The sequence below is a fragment of the Petaurus breviceps genome, unplaced genomic scaffold (genome assembly GCF_028583685.1).
Source record: "Petaurus breviceps papuanus isolate PSGF00001 unplaced genomic scaffold, PetGlider_PUasm1.0 523, whole genome shotgun sequence".
Taxonomy (NCBI): Eukaryota; Metazoa; Chordata; class Mammalia; order Diprotodontia; family Petauridae; genus Petaurus; species Petaurus breviceps.
This window is the reverse complement of record NW_027186356.1, coordinates 1,342,567-1,358,227: the sequence shown is the minus strand read 5'-3', so window position 1 is coordinate 1,358,227 and position 15,661 is coordinate 1,342,567. Positions and strand designations below refer to the sequence as shown.

The 15,661-nt window shown below is 43.7% G+C and overlaps 1 long non-coding RNA gene across 2 annotated transcripts; it reads right to left on the bottom strand.

Moving 5' to 3' along the window:
* Window positions 1-6,149: 6,149 nt before the first annotated feature.
* Window positions 6,150-15,332, bottom strand: LOC138172243 (uncharacterized). 2 transcript variants are annotated; one of them, XR_011171085.1, is made up of 3 exons: window positions 14,993-15,332; window positions 13,741-14,207; window positions 6,150-6,509 (listed from the first exon to the last, which is right to left on the bottom strand). It is a non-coding gene; the product is annotated as an uncharacterized lncRNA (long non-coding RNA). The 2 variants fall into 2 exon arrangements; XR_011171086.1 differs by having other exon boundaries at window positions 13,931-14,207.
* Between the last annotated feature and the right edge of the window lie 329 nt (window positions 15,333-15,661).

The window sequence follows — 15,661 nt, the reverse complement described above, 5'->3', positions numbered from 1 at the left end:
TTTCCACATCTGTAAAATAGGGATCATATTAGCATCTACCTCTAGGATTTCTGTGAGGGTCAAATGAGATAATATTTATAAAGTATTTAACCTGACACATAGCAGGTGGTATAAAAATGTTACCTATTACCATTGTTATTGTTGTTGTATAAGGCCTTCCCAGCTCAAAAGTTCTGTGTTCTAGATACCCTTCCAGCTCTGATATCCTGAGTTCTAAGGGCCCTCCCAGCTCTGACATTCTCTGTTTTATGTATTTCTATCAAATCTGCCAAAGTGATCCCCTCCCCACTCAAACTTTGGTGGTTCCCTATTACCTTCAGGATCAAATATAAAATACTTTGTTAGGCTTTTCTGGTTCTTTGAAACCTGAACCCTTCCTACCATTCCAGTCTTATACCTTTCTCTCTTCCCTATTCTCTCTTTACTGTTATTGGAACAAGACCCTCCATCCCCAGACTCTGTATCTTCTTACTAACTGTCCCCTATGCCTGGGATAGTCTCCCTCCTCCCAGCTATCCTGGTTTCCTTTAAGTCCCAGAGAAAATCCCACCTTCTGCAGGAGGTCTTTCCCAGTCCCCCCAATGCTAGTGACTTCCCTCTGAGATTATCTCCATTTAAACTGTATATATCTTGTGTGTACACAGATTTTGGGGACTGTCTCCCCCAGTAGAATGTGACCTTCCTGAGGGCAGGTACTCTGCTTGTGCGGTTCAGTCTCTCTAGCTCAAGGGTTTAGCTCGGTGCCTGGTACACAGTAGGTCCTTAAAGTTTGTTGACTTGCCCAGGGGCTGCCTGTGTTTGCAGAGGCCCTGGGTAAGGAGCAAGAGGACGCAGCGTCCAGCTCCAGTGACTCTGCCTCGGCGGTCCCAAGACAGTGAACAAAGGGTGTGAGGGTTCCCAGCAGGACCACTGCAGCCCCCTCCACAGGAATTGGAGATAAGGGCTTCCGGGAGAAGCTTCCCTGCAGAGCCAAATGCAAATCATTCCCGGACGTGTCCCATTTCCGGGAGGTGGGTGGGACTCAGCTGCTTCTCCAAAGGGGCGGGGAGGAAACCAACAAAGTGAAGCCTTCTTTTTTGCTATCTCTCTGCCTGCAGCCCTATCCCAGAGCTTAGCACCACCCTGGAGGTTTTCTAGTCCTCAAAAGACAAGACTTAAAAGTAGGAGAATTCATCTTCAAGCTCAACTCCTTCATTCTGCAGATGAGGAAACTGAGGCCCAGAGAATATCAGGGGCTAAATTCGGACTCAGGTGTCCTGATTTTAAATCCTGCATCACACACCTCCTACACTTTCTATGGTCTCCATATTGCACTGATATCACGGTCACATTCCTTCTTTCCCAAACCCCTTTCAATCTTAGCTTCATAAAAATTATAGTTTCTAGGATCTGAGTTCTCATTCTGTTCCATACAAACTGGGAGACCTTTGGGCAAGTCATTTCCGTTCTCTCAATTTCCTCATCTGTAAAATCTCAGTCTTTTTTCAGTCATGTCCAACTCTTCATGACCCCATTTGGGATTTTCTTGGTAAAGATATGAGTGGTTTGCCATTTTCTTCTCCAACTCATTTTCCCAATAAGGAAACTGAGGCAAAGAGGGTTAAGTGACTTGCCCAGGGTCACACAACTAGTAAGTGTCTGAGGCCAGATTTGCACCCAGGAAGAGAAGTCTCCTGACTCCAAGTCTAGCATTCTATTCATTGCATCAACTAACTGTCCATCTGCAAAATAAAACAATAATATGTATACTTGAGAATTAAGGTCCAATGTTCCATAACCAAAAAAACTGTAGTTACTTTCTTTGCAACTTTGATGAAGCTGGGGTCTTCCTTCCACTAATCAGGACCCATCTGTGATTCTTATCTTATGCAACTCAGGTCCATATCTTTTCATGAAATCCTCAGTAGAGAATGTCCCCAGAATTCTGAAGGCCTTCTCTGGCTTTGGAATAATTTTTTTTTGAATGCTGGTATAACATTTGGACTGTCATCCAGGTTAACCTTCTGCTATTTCCCACATATGAGATTCCTTCTTTCTTTTCCATATCATTGCAAAGACTGCGTCCCCCACGCCTGGAATACACTTACTCTGTGTCTAAAAATCCTAAGTTTCCTTAAAAGCTCACTTCAAGGCCTGCCTCCTACATGAGACATTATCCTGTGCTAAGACCTCCCCCCTCAATTATCTTGCATTTATTTTGTATTATGTGTGTACATACTGTCTTCCTCCCTAGAATGTAAGCACTTTGAGGTCAGGAAATGTTTCTCTTTTTTTTTTTGGATCATCAGGAGCACAGAGCTGAGCCTATAATTGGCACTTCATAAATGCTTAAAGATTAATCCATTTTCCTTCCTTTTCCTTGGAATGCTCTACCACAGGTTGGGAATGAATAGGCCTTGTGAACATTGAGAATGGTTACTCTAAATCTGTGCATCCTGCATTTCCTTTGGACTACTTCAATTCTGCTTTTTTTGTGGGAGTCATCTCAAAGAATTCACTGTCAGACCATCTTTAATCCAACTATGGGCATTTTATTGAAGATAGAGGTCCTTCAGAAGAGGGTTAGGTTTCAGGAGGAACCAGCCACTTCAGAGAAAGCAAGATGGATTTTTATAGGATAAAGAGCTATTACATAACAGAAATTATGAGTATTAAAAAGGCAGGAGGGGTTTGTTAAGGGATTAGGTAATGGGGAGGGGTCCCTTCTATGGTTCAGTGGTCAAACATTCTGGTCATACTGCCCTCCAATTGGCTAGCTATTGTGGTCCTATCTGGTCAAGATAAATAGTTAGTTATTGTGGTCCTGTCTAAGGCTAAATGAATGATGTGATTGTGGTTGAGTGCAAGGACACACCTGTCCAAATATGTGAATTGGATCTGGGGGCAGTGGTTAGCTAGGGGCAGTGGCTGTATTGAGTCTGAAGTATGATTAAAGTCAGATTGTGTGGTTAAAGCAGAACATGCCTGCTGTTCAGTGGGGCCCATAAGGAAGTTCAAATATTGGGGCTGGGGACAGCTTTATTAGGATTCCATCAAAACCATATCATTTGAACCATTTGATGATGTCAAGCACTTTGATGGCAAGGATTTTCTTTTCTGGGTCTTCTATAACTGTGGCCATAACACCAAAGGAACCCTTGCCAGGCTGCATCTTAGCAGGAATGACTTCTCAGGAGGATGGCTGAGGGCACTGGGCTGGAAACCTTGCTATTCCCAAGGCTCTTGGGTTCAGAGTCCTGGGCTTTCTCCCTTGGGGTCTGAGGGAGATGGTGGTCAGGGGGATTTTGGTTGAACTTGGATGGCCTGTGCTGCCTCCTTCACGAAGCCTTCCTTGCTGCTTTAGCTAGGCAGTTTACCTGCTCTGTGGGTGGCAGTTGGTGGGATGACTGCTCCCTTTTCTATGGGAGCCGCTTCCCCAGATAATGACGTCAAAGGCTAGGTTGATAATACCTTTTGTACTAAGTAAGTGTGAGGTGTTATTAATAATAATTACATTTTTCTCTCATAACCTAATGGCCAACTGTCTGATGACAAATATCTCCATAGTTAGCTGGCTGACAATAGACACTGCCAGTCACCAGGCCAAGACTCGGAGCTTTTCCAGGTTGGCTTGACCTGTTGAAACTTGCCTTACCCCAGCTTAACTTTCAAAATCCCAAAAGAAGGTTGGCTGCCAGGTGATAAATTTTTTCAGCCACCATAATTCATAAAGATCATTTACTTAGGGACAGAGAAGCTGCAGGCTACATCGGTGGCAGCATCATTGATCTTTGAAGTAAATGCAATTTTATTAATAATATGTTACAGTTGTTTACCTCCATCTGAGCTCCTCCTCCTATGTCTCAACATGAATGAATGAGAAATATTTATTAAAGTGTTTACTAAGTGACAAACCCTATACTAAGTGTTTAATCCAAATGCAAAAGCCAAGGCAGGCAGTCCCTGCCCTCAAGGAGCCATTCTAATGAAGGAGATCCCACAAATAGGGGAGTTCTGGCCAGGACAGGGCACTTTGGTCCTGAACATTTCTGGGATGGTGAGCTGGGCCAAAGTGAAGTTAGGAAGACCTGAATTTGAATCCTGTGTGACCCTGGGCAAGTTACTTAACTGTTCTGCCCCTCAGTTTGCCCGACTGCAAAATGGAGTTGATAATAGTGCCTGCTTCACAGAGTTGCTGTGAGGATCAAAAGAGGCAATATTTGTAAAGCAGTTTGTAAATCTTAAGGCAATATACAGGTGGTCCCAAAAGTCTGAGGGCTGTTTTTAGCTCTGCATTTTGGGACACACTGTATAAATGTCAGTCAATAATAGATCGGCATACCCTTTCCAGTGGCAATTTAATATATCCTTGAAGTGCTGAGTAAAATTTGATTGAAAATAATACAGGAACAAGATTGGCTAAATTCCTCCTGGCCTCTTCCTCAAGAGCAAGAATTCTGTAGCAGTGTGATGTTTGGTGGAGCCTGGGAAACATTTGAGAAAACTATGGGCAACCCCAAGGCAGATTTGATGGAAGGAAGTGGCAGGGAGGAAGGTGTCCACTGGATATAAGAAAAACTTCCCACCAATCCAAGGGGTCCAACAATGCAAAGAACTGCTTTGTCAGATGGACAGATCATCATCACTCAAGGCCATGAGATCCCAGGAGCCCATGTTTTAGAGATCTTTCCAACACCCTCGCTTTACAGATGAGGAAATTTAAGTATCAGAAAAATGTATTGGCTTGCCCAAGGTCAAGAAGGTGGTAAATAGTGGAGCCAAAATCTGAATTCAAATCCTCAGACACTCCTTCCCTCCCCTTCCCCAATTCATCACGCTCTTCTCTATGCCATATTGTTCAAACAAAGGCTGGGTAACTGCCTATCAGGGACACTATGAAAGGAAAGAGAAGGTTAAAGTAAATGTCTCCAGAGATCCCACAGAATTTGTGATTCTATGAAATGAGATTATGTGTGTTGAATGCACTTTCAGAAACATATAAATGTTTTACATGAATGCACACATATAGAACATATATCATATTGCTTGCCTTCTCAATGGGGGGAGGGTGGAGAGGAGAAAAAGAGGGAGAGAATTTGGAACCCAGAGATTAAAAAAAAAAACAAATGTTAAAAATTGTTTTTATGTGTAATTGGGGGAAAATAAAATATTAATTTTTTTAAAGTAATAAGGATCCCTGAACAAATTAGAAGCATCATGAAAATGATATATGGACTTGGAGTCAGAAAAATCTGCATCTCATTCCTAACACTAACTATATGACCCTGGGAAAGTCATTTCATCTTTCTGAGCCTCAGTTTCCCCATCTATAAAATTCTGATGATCACAGCATCTCAGAGTTGTTGTGATAATCATATGAGATAAAGGTTAAAAAAAATTCCTCTCTATGAACCCTATAACCCAATATAAATGTGTACAGTTATTATTAGGTAAAGGGGAGGAACAGATGAGACACTTCCAACCCTGGTCTGTAGGCCCCTGAACCACGTGCAGTGGAGTTCTTATGTTCTGTCTCAGTGCTGAAGGCTTTGTTGTCTCCAGTTGATGCAGCAAGTTCTGGGTGGTCCTCTGGCCTGTGGCCACCTGCTTCCTTCTCCCACCTTCCTCCCCGCCCCCCCCCCAGATGCTGTGTCAATTTCAAAAGGAGACACAGCTGGAAGGGGCCTAAGGGCTCATCTAACCAAATCATTTATCAGCTGAAGAAAATAAGGCCCAGAGAGCCTAAGGGATTTGTCCAAGGCACAAAGGTAATAGACTGGTACAAAGAATGTGAAAGGACAGTGAAATAGACCTTCAAAGACAGTGAATTTCAACAGCTTCTTAAATAAAATATTGTTATTGAAATTGGAAAAAAAAAGTACTTAAGGAAAGCCCTAGACTTGAGCAGGGTAGAGTCCTATAGGACAATAGGAAGTCGTCCCCGCCCCTCGTCCCCCCTCCCCAATATTTCCCCCAGCTGCCTGAAATTCTACCATCAGCAATTAATTCCTTTGGGTCCATCATGGCTCCTTCTCTGTAGTCCTCTTTTGAAAGCAGATATCCATGGAAGGAAGGATCACACAATAAGATCCTGGAACTGGTATGAAAATGAGACACTCAATTTCATTTTCAATTTAACAAATGTTAAAAAAAAAAATGATGCCTAGACCTAATGTCTTCAACAAGTATTTATTAAATGATTACTATGTACCAGGTGCTACATTAAGCTCTGTACAAAAGCTGTTTGTACAAATACAAACAATAAGGAAGACAGTCCCTTGCCCTTAAGGAGATTATATTCTCATGCTGGTACCTGGGTAGGGTCATGGTGGCTATGAATGAAGAAGGGATGGTCTAGAGCAGGGCTTCTTAAAACTTTTTCCTCTGGAGACCCCTTCTGTGCTTCTTAAATTGTAGGTCGATGGTCTAGAGCCCTTCCCCCAAGTGGAGGTTCTTGTAAGAACTCATCAATGTGAGAAGGGGTCCAGAGAAGTTCACAAAGGACGCAGCTGAGGGATGTTGACAAAGCCCTAGAAAGAAGGGATTTGGTAAGATTTGAACTCAGGTCTTTCTAACTCCAAAACCAACCTTTCATGCACTACATCACACTGTCCCTCAAATATCAATTAAGCACTTATGTAAAAGGCCCTAGAGGGGAAGCTGGGACTCCAAGACTGAAAAAGAACATAGTTCTAGCCCTCAAAGAGCTTACAATCTAATGGGTTTTTAGGAGGAAGGGTTAAGGAGGAAAAGCAGAAAGAATATAGCACTTAAACAAATGAGGACTATACAAAGTAGAAGGGGATGGGGGCTAAGGGGAACCCAATCAGGTACTCTGAAAACCTGGCAGACACAGAGATCACTTTCATTTGATGGGATCTGGGAAGGCTTGATTTTATTTCCTAACTGGAAGATGGACATCCCAAAGAGTCTAGAACAGGGTAGTAGAGACCTTTGGAAGCAGAGAAAGAGGCCTTTAAGTAACCTTCACCTACTCCATTATTCTTGCAGTGAGCCTAGGGGTGGAATCTGGCCTCATCCATCATCACTGGTTTGGAGGAAGATGGAAATTTCAAAGGAACTAGTCAGGCCTGGGGGTGGGGAGGGATGAATTTATCCCAAGGTGGAAAGAAAAGAGATTTTCATCTCCAAAAATCTTTCTCTTCCACAGCAAAAACAAGTGCCAGCAGAACAAGGTTGGAGGGCTCTGGGGAATATGTGCCCTGTCTCTCCCAGGGGGCTAGTTGTCCTACAAGCCCCATACCTTAAAATGAAATGAACTCAACTCAGAGATACTAGATTTCTGGGATGTTTCCAGAAGCTTAAACTACTGCTTCTCCTTTCAAAAATGTAAGTCCTTCCCCAGACCCTTCCAAGTCACAAGCAAAATGTGTAGTTTCTCTCTGGAAGTGGATTCATAATAGCTAACATTTAATTTTTTTCCTCTGTAAAATGAGAGGGTTGACCTTTGGTGGACCTTCTAACTTGGGCTAGATATAAAGATTTCGGGTCATAATTTTTAAAATGTTAGGAGCTGGTTGAGGAGTAGCAAAATACAGGGGAAAAAAAGTACACTGGCTTTAGAAACAGAGGTTGTTTTGGGATGGCTAGGGGGCACAATGAATAGAGCTTAAGGATCTGAGTTCAAATGCAGATTCAGGCACTTAACACTTACTAGCCATGTGACCTAGGGCAAGTCACTTAACCCCAATTACCCTTCCTTCCCCCAAAAAAAGCAAAAAAAAAAAACAACCAAACCCAGAGGTTGTTATGTTCAGTCATTTTAGTAGTATCTGATTCTTTGTGACCCCATTTGGAGTTTTCTTGGCAAAGATACTGGAATGGCTTACTGTTTCCTATTCCAGTTCATTTTACAGATGAGGAAACTGAGGCAAGCAGAGTTAAGTGACTTACCCGTGGTCACACAGCTAGTAAGTATCTAAGGCCAGATTTGAACTCAGGAAGAAGAATCTTCCTGATTCCAGGACAGATACTCTATCCACTGTGCCACTCAGTTGCCCACCAGAGTTTGAGGACCAAGGTTCAAATTCCACTTCTGACATTTAGCATCCCTATGACTTTGGGGAAAGGAACCATCTACCCCAACACTCCCTTCCCTCCACCCCACTCCAAACTTTTCCCCTCTGTCTCAGCAGATCTTGCCTATTTTATTGAGGTCACAGGCAATGAGCTCAGTTACCTCCTTCACCACAGGATGACCCATCCTCTCCTCATCTCTTCCAAAGAGATAGCCTTTCTCCATACCAGGACCAACCCTTCCATCAATGTGTTTGATGCTTATCCTCTCTCGTCTCCTCTATGAGCTTACCTCATCAACCGAACTCTTTTCCTCTCTCATACCATCTCTCCTTGTCTATTAGAATGTTCCCTCTTATCAGCAAACATTCCCAGATTTCCCTCCTGCTTATAAATAAACCTTCACTTGACCCAGCCATTCCCTCAAGATAACATCCTCTATCTTTTCTCTCCACATCCAGACTCCTAGAAAGTCTTGATGCTTCTATTTCCTCAACAACCATTCATTTCTGTCTTGTATTCTGACCTTCCCACTCTGCTCTTTCTACAAGGTTATCCACTCCCTGTTAACTGCTGTCTGATTTCTCAGTCTTCATGCAGCTTTTGAGACTACTGATCTTCTTCTAGGTATTTTCTCTTCCCTTTGTTTCTGGGATGCTGCTGTTTATTGGCTTTCCTATCTATCTGACCGTTTCTTCTTGGTCTACTTTGCTGGATCTTAGAACTAGGAGAGACTTTAGAAGTCATTTAATCCAATCTCTTTATTTTGTAGCTGAAGAAACTAGGGCTCTGAGAGTATAAGTCAAACTACAGTTTGACCTTTTCCAAGGTCAAACTGTAGTAAGTGATAAATGTAGAATCTGAATACAATTCATCTGACTCCAAAGTCAGTACCCTTCCCATTATATCACATTGTCTTATTACTGGCCCCCACCTACTAAGTAGGATTGACCCTACTTAATCCTCCCTAACTGATACTTGAGTTATCTTCTCTTTCTGTCTCTATCCTCTCCTTTGTCTATATCACCTGTTTCCACAGGTTCAGTTATTACCCCAGATCTATATTTCTATCCCTCATGTCTCAGTTGAACTCCAGTCCCAAGTTACCAAGTGCCTGCTGGCTGGACATTTTTTTCTGTGTGTTTTGTAGACATCCTGAACTCATTAAGTAAAAAATATGGAACAAATCATATCCACACACATCACCCCCCCAACCCACATCTCCTCCAAACTTCCCTGTCTCTCTGTATACATCCTCCAAGTCACCTAGCTTCCTTATCTCAGTCAGCCTTGACTCATTCCTCTCCCTTGCCACCCAAATCTATCCAGTTGGCTGCCAAGCCTTTTTGATTCTTCTTACTCATTATCTCTCACATGGCTTTCCTTCTTTCCATGGCCACCACCCTAGAGCAGACTCTGATCACCTTTCACATGGATTTTTTAAGCAGCCAAGTTGGCTCCCTGCTTCCAATCTCTCTCCTTGCCTTGTTCATCTCTTACCCAGTTGCCAAAATACTTCTGAAGGTAGATGGAGGTACTACTCTGTCAAGACCCTGTTGTGGCTCCCTATTTCTTGTAGGATGAAATATAATTTAATTGTCCCTGTGACTTTTAAAACCTGCAATCTGGCTCCAACCAACCTTTCCATCACTATTTCATATTGTTCCTGTTCATGTATTCTGTTCTAGCCAAATTGGACACTGGACTGCTAGGTAGCCCTTGAACTTGACATTTTATCTCCTGCCTAGGTTGGTTCTGGTGTCTGAAATTCACTCTTTCCTTTCTAACAGTCTTTATTGGAGAGATACAGAGACAGAGAGAAAGGGAGAGAGGGACCAAGAAAAAGACTGAGAAAAAGAGAGACAAATAGAGAACAAGAGGTAAGAGAGACAAAGACACATAGAGAGAGAATGAGAAAAATGAAAGAAAGAACGAATGAGAGAGGAAGGAGGATGGGGAGAGAAGAGAGGGGAGAGGAGGGAGAGGGAAAGGGAGAGAGAGAGAGAGAGAGAAAGAGAGAGAGAGAGAGAGAGAGACAGAGAGAGACAGAGAGAGAGAGAGGAGAGACAGAGACAGAGACAAGAGAGAAGAGAGGAGAGAGGAGAAACAGAGAGACAGAGAGAGAGAAAGGAGAGAGAAGAGAGACAGAGAGAGAGAGAAATCTGTGAAGTAAGGGGGAGAGGGTTGAGGGAAAGAGACAGAGAACATTTATTAAGCACTTACTATGTTCCAGGCTCTGTCCTAAGCACTTGAGATACAAACATAAGAAAGAAAAATCGTCCTTCCTTCAAGGGTCTTACACTCTAGTGGAGAAAGCTAATATCTAAAAGGACACTGGAAACGGGAGAAGTGGGGCAGGAAATGGAGCACAGTAAGGAGACAAGGAGGAAGTGTCTGGGAGACCTGGACCCCAGAAAGATAAAACAAAAAAAAGCTCACCTGCCAAAGAGGGAGGACCCTGGGGGTAGAATTCAAGTTTCAAGGGGGGGTGGAGATGGTAAAAGAGTAAGGCCATCATCCTTCAAGTCATAACTCAGAAGCCATTTCTTATGTGCAATCTTTCCTCTCCTCCCTCCCTTACAAGTGGTTGCGCTTGCCCCCCTCAAAGCTTCTTGGATCTGGCCTAATCTACCCATTTAACCCATTTGTGGGGAGGGGGAAGTTCAGACTATGTCACCCACCATGTAGCCTAGTCTGGCATGGACTGGCCTCAAATTCTATGACTCTGTGATTCTATTAGCAGGAAATTAATTGAATTTAAACTTATTAGAGGTGAAATGTGCTATGTAACAGTGGGAATCCCGCTTGTATATGGGTTGAACTAGATGGCTGCTGAAATCTCTTCCAACTTTCAAATGTTGTAATTCTATGCAGAAGTCAGAGCTGGGAGTGCTCTTAGAACCCAGAATGTCAGCGCTGAGAGAACTTCAGAGCTGGGAGGGCCTTTAAACACAGAAAGTCAGAACTGAGAGGGCCCTTAGAACACAGGATGTCAGAACTGAGAGGGCCCTTAGAACATAGAACTTCAGAGCTTCTTGAGCCCTTAGAACAGAGAATGTCAGAGCTGGGAGGGCCCTTAGAACCCAGAATATCAGAATGGGAAGGGCCCTTAGAACCTGGAGTGTTAGAGCTGGAAGGGCTCTTAGAATCCATGATATCAGAACTGGTGGGATGGACCTTAGAAAACAGAATGTCAGAGCTGGAGGAATCCTTAGACATTATCTAGTCCAATCCCCTTATTGTATATGAGAAAATGAGGTGCAGAGAATGAGAAGGACTTTCTCAGTCACACCATGGTGAGTCACAGACTGAGCAGACTCAGACCCAAGGTCTTGACTATTTCCAACCTTCTCCCGTATTCCATCTAACAGCCAAGATGGGATTTGTGTTCTTTCCCACCAGGGTTATTCAGTGGAGAGATGCTCTTCTGATAGAAAAAAGCCCAGGGCAGCCCTTGGCTAAAGGAGAGGGGTGGGGACCAGAGCATAGGGAGTAGAAGGAATCCAGGAGACACTCTCCAGTGGCATTAGATGGGAGCACCTCCCCCACTTCCCATGGGCCCTTTGGATGACTTCTGGGACAGCAGAGAGAGAGAGAGAGAGAGAGAGAGAGAGAGAGAGAGAGAACTCTTGGGGATGATTCCAGTGGGGATTTCCACCCTCTGATCCATTCAGGAAGAGATCCTTGGGCTGAGCTGGCAGGCAGGTGCTTCTCCCATACTGTGACTCCTCCACCCCAGCCCTGCAGCCACATAGAGGTCTGATCAGTAAACTGGCCCAGAAAAGGACTGGCTAAGAAGACATTGCCAGGCTGAGCAGGGGAACCACTTCCTGGTTTGGGTTTTTTTTTTTTGTCTGTGGGTGTTTTTTTTTTTCACATGTTGGAAACCCCCTAAATTCCCGGCGGACTTCGAAAACTTCCCGGCCTATAACCAGTCCCTCTTCTTTCTTTCCTTCTCTTTCTACCTCTCTCTTCTTCAGCCTTCTTTTTCCTCATTTCACTTTCTCTAGGGCTCTTGAACTTTCTTTCTCTTTTCAGTTTATCACTTTCTCTTTTGTTTTTAAAATCTCAATTTTCCTAACTCTCTTTTGCTCAGTCTCCCCACCTAGCCTTTTGTTTCTTCCCTACAACCCTAGCAGTTGACAGATTTTGAAACTGAGACCCAAAGAAAAATGATTTGGCCAAGGTCATGGAGTAAGAGGAGGCTGCTGGATTTGAAGTCAGAGAGTCTGAGTTCAAACCTTCCTCTAACATTCCCTACTCACATCAAATCATCCCTATGGGCCTCATTTTCCCCATCTGTAAAATGAGGACAGAAGACTAGATAAGTTTTAATCAACCAATCAATACAACATTTATTAAGTATCTGTCATGTACCAAGCACTATGCTAGGTTACTTACAAAGTTCCAAATTAGAGACTTATAAGTCACTATAAGGCAGGGCTAAGCCTGATATCTTTTGATTCCCAGTTCTGGACTCTTCCTCCCAGGGTTCTCTTTTTTCTCCTCAGAGCCTCTCCTCTTTCCTTTGCTCCTGTTCACTATTTCGGTCTAATTCTGTCTTTCTTCCTCTTAACTTACCTTTTCCCCCCTTTCTTTGTCTTTTTTTGTTTTTATTTTTATTTCTAGGTTTCCCTCCTACCATGCCTCACCCCAGCTTCTCTTCCTGACTCTCCCTTCCTCTTCTCTCTCCCTCTCCCTTCTCTGTCTGTTTGTCTCTCTCCCTTATCTCTGTCTCTGTCAGTCTCTCCTCTCTCCCCCCTTCCTCCCTCTCACTGCCTCTCTCTTTCCCCTCATTATTCTCTGTATCATTCTTTGTGTCTGACTCAGTCACTCCTTGATAATAATGACTCACTTTTATATATTGCTTTATAAAATGCTTTCCCTAAGAGATCAACGGAGTGAGAATTTAATACTTTTATAGATAAAACAGGTCCCAAGGGAAGTAACTTGACCCAGGTCATATATGGGCAGACCCAGGATTTAGGATCAAAGGTTCTTGAAATTTAGTGCTAGAAGAGCAACTTGAGATCCCTTAGCTTTTTCCTGACTCTTCCCCAGGCCTGGACTTCTCACCTTCTTCACATTCACTTCTTGTAACTCCCAATTTCCTTCCAAGCTCAACTTAAGCACGAGACCTTTCTTAATTATTATTATTTTTTTTGGAGGGGGGAAGGCAAGGCAATTGGGGTTAAGTGACTTAGCCAAGGTCACATAGCTAGTAAGTGTCAAGTGTCTAAGGTCAAATTTGAATACAGGTCCTCCTGACTTCAGGGCTAGTGCTCTATTCACTGCACCTCCTAGCTGCCCCCTTTCTTAATTATTCTTACCAGTTTCTGATGACTCTCCCTCTAATTTTTTTTTTACATTGTATTTACTTTGTATATCCTGATATGTGTATACATTGTTTCCCAGGATAAACTGTAAATTCTTTGAGGGCAGGGACTGTTCCATTTTTGGTTTTGTATCCCCAGGGCCTGGCACTCACTGAAGTCAGTGGCATTTGACCAATGCTTGTTGGTTAGCAACCAACCCTTTCATTTTATAGATGAAGAAACAAGTCCAAGGGAGAGAATCGATTGGCAGAGGCAAAAAGCCACAGAGACACAGTTTGAAGCTGGGTCCTCTGCTCTCTTTTTCTGTGGCTTTCTCTAACTCTCTTTTTCTTTCTCCACACCCCCCCCCCCCCCCTCCCCCAAGCATCTGTCTCTTCCTCCCTCTCACCCTCCTTTCCTGGGTCTTCTTTTTCTGTCTCCTCCAAGCTCCAGCTCCTTTAATTGTCTTTCTCTGCCTGTCTTTGTGGCACAATGGAAAGAATCAGGCTCTGGAGTGTGGGGAGCTGGGTTTATAGCTCCTCTCTGATCATTTAGTCCTTTCAGTGTGATTTAAATTCCCTGGGCCTTGCTTTCCTCACCTGTAGGATGAAGGGGATTAGAGGAGAGGATGGCTTCCTCCCAGGCTAGTCCTGGGAGCCTTCTCTGTGTCTCCTCTTCCACCCTGCCCTGCAAAGGAAACCTGCCAAACTTGCTGTTCCAGGGTGTCTTCTGGGGCTGCTGACAGGTCCCTGGTTCCAGCTGGCCAGGGAGGGCTCTTCTCTAACCTGTTCCTTGGAATCCACTGGAGAGGGTCCCTCCTCTCCCCACCTTAGCCTCTCCCCTCCTGACAGACCTGGAGGCAGTTTCCTTCACTGCCTGAAAAGAAGAAAAGAAAAAAAAATTAGCCAGAAACCTGGGCCTCTTCCTCCAGGGCGACTTTCTCCACCCAGTCCAGATCCAACTAGTTAGCCGACTGGAGAACAAAAGCAAACCAGTCCAGCAAGTTTCTGTCCCCAGAACCTTGGATAAAGGGAAGGCTCTCTAGCTCTGGGGGCTTTGGAATCTTCTGGATTGAAAAGTTATCGCCCTTGTCACTTGTGGGGGGAGGTGCACCCTGGCACCACTCTCAGGTGTTGAGCTTTGCTGTCCCTGGCCAAACTGCCTCTTCAGCCCCTCTGTGTTGTGTGTTGAGTGGCTGGGCATGGTACCAGTTCAGGCTATGGCATTTATCTCATAATTCTAGAGTCTGAAAGCTTCAAGATACTTCAGAGGTCACCCCAACAAAGGAAACCAGAATACCAAAGCTCATAGAACATGAAATTTCTGACTTCTAAAGAAACTTTAGAGCAACAAATATAGAGTTGGGGTTGGAGGGGGTAGTACCTGAGAACAGTCAGCAAGTATTTATTTTGGGGGGGGAGGGGTGGGAGAGGCAATTGGAGTTAAGTGTCTTGCCCATGGTCACACAGCTGATAAATGTCTGAGGTTAGATTTGAACTCAAGTCCTCCAGATTCCAGGTCTGGTGGTATATCCATTAAGCCATCTAGCAGCCCTTCAAAGAGCATTTATTAAGCACTTACTATATACTAGATACTGCAGTAAGGGATAGGAATACAAATAAAAGCGAAAAGAAAGATAGTCCCTACCTCAGGGAGCTTACCTTCTAATGGGGAATTTTTGTTTTGTTTGTTCAGCTGCTTCAGTCCTGTTCAATTCTTTGTGACTCCATGTGGGGTCTTCTTGGCAAAGGTACTGGAGCAGTTTGCCATTTCTTTCTCCAGCTCATTTTACAGATGAGGACATGGAGGCAAGCAGTGTTAAGTGACTTGTACAAGGTCACACAGCTAGTAAGTGTCTAAAACTGGATTTGAACTCAGGTCTTCTTGATTCCAGGCCTGGTGTTCCCCTGGCCCTGGTTTGGAGCACCAGATAGACAAATCCAGAAGAGTGCAGCCTGGAGGGGAATGAAAAGATGCCCATCCTAGGAGCCCTTCTTAAAGGGAAGTTCTGGGACAACAGAAAAGAAAATTAGCTGGGAGGAACCTTAGGACATAGAATGTCAGAGCAGGGAGAGGTTCTACAGAAATTCCAGCTTTCAGGTGACCTAGTACTAACTGTATAGAAACATAGAATAAAAATAGTTAGTAATAGCTAGCATTTATATGTGACTTTAAGGTTCTCAAAGCTCCTTTCATGTGGCATCTCATTTGATCCTTTACAACCATGCTAGGCTTTTGTTATCCCCATTATTCAGTGGAGGAAACCGAGCCTGAGAAAGGATACAATGCCTTAATCATTACCATATAGTTAATGAGAGGTCTTCCTAACT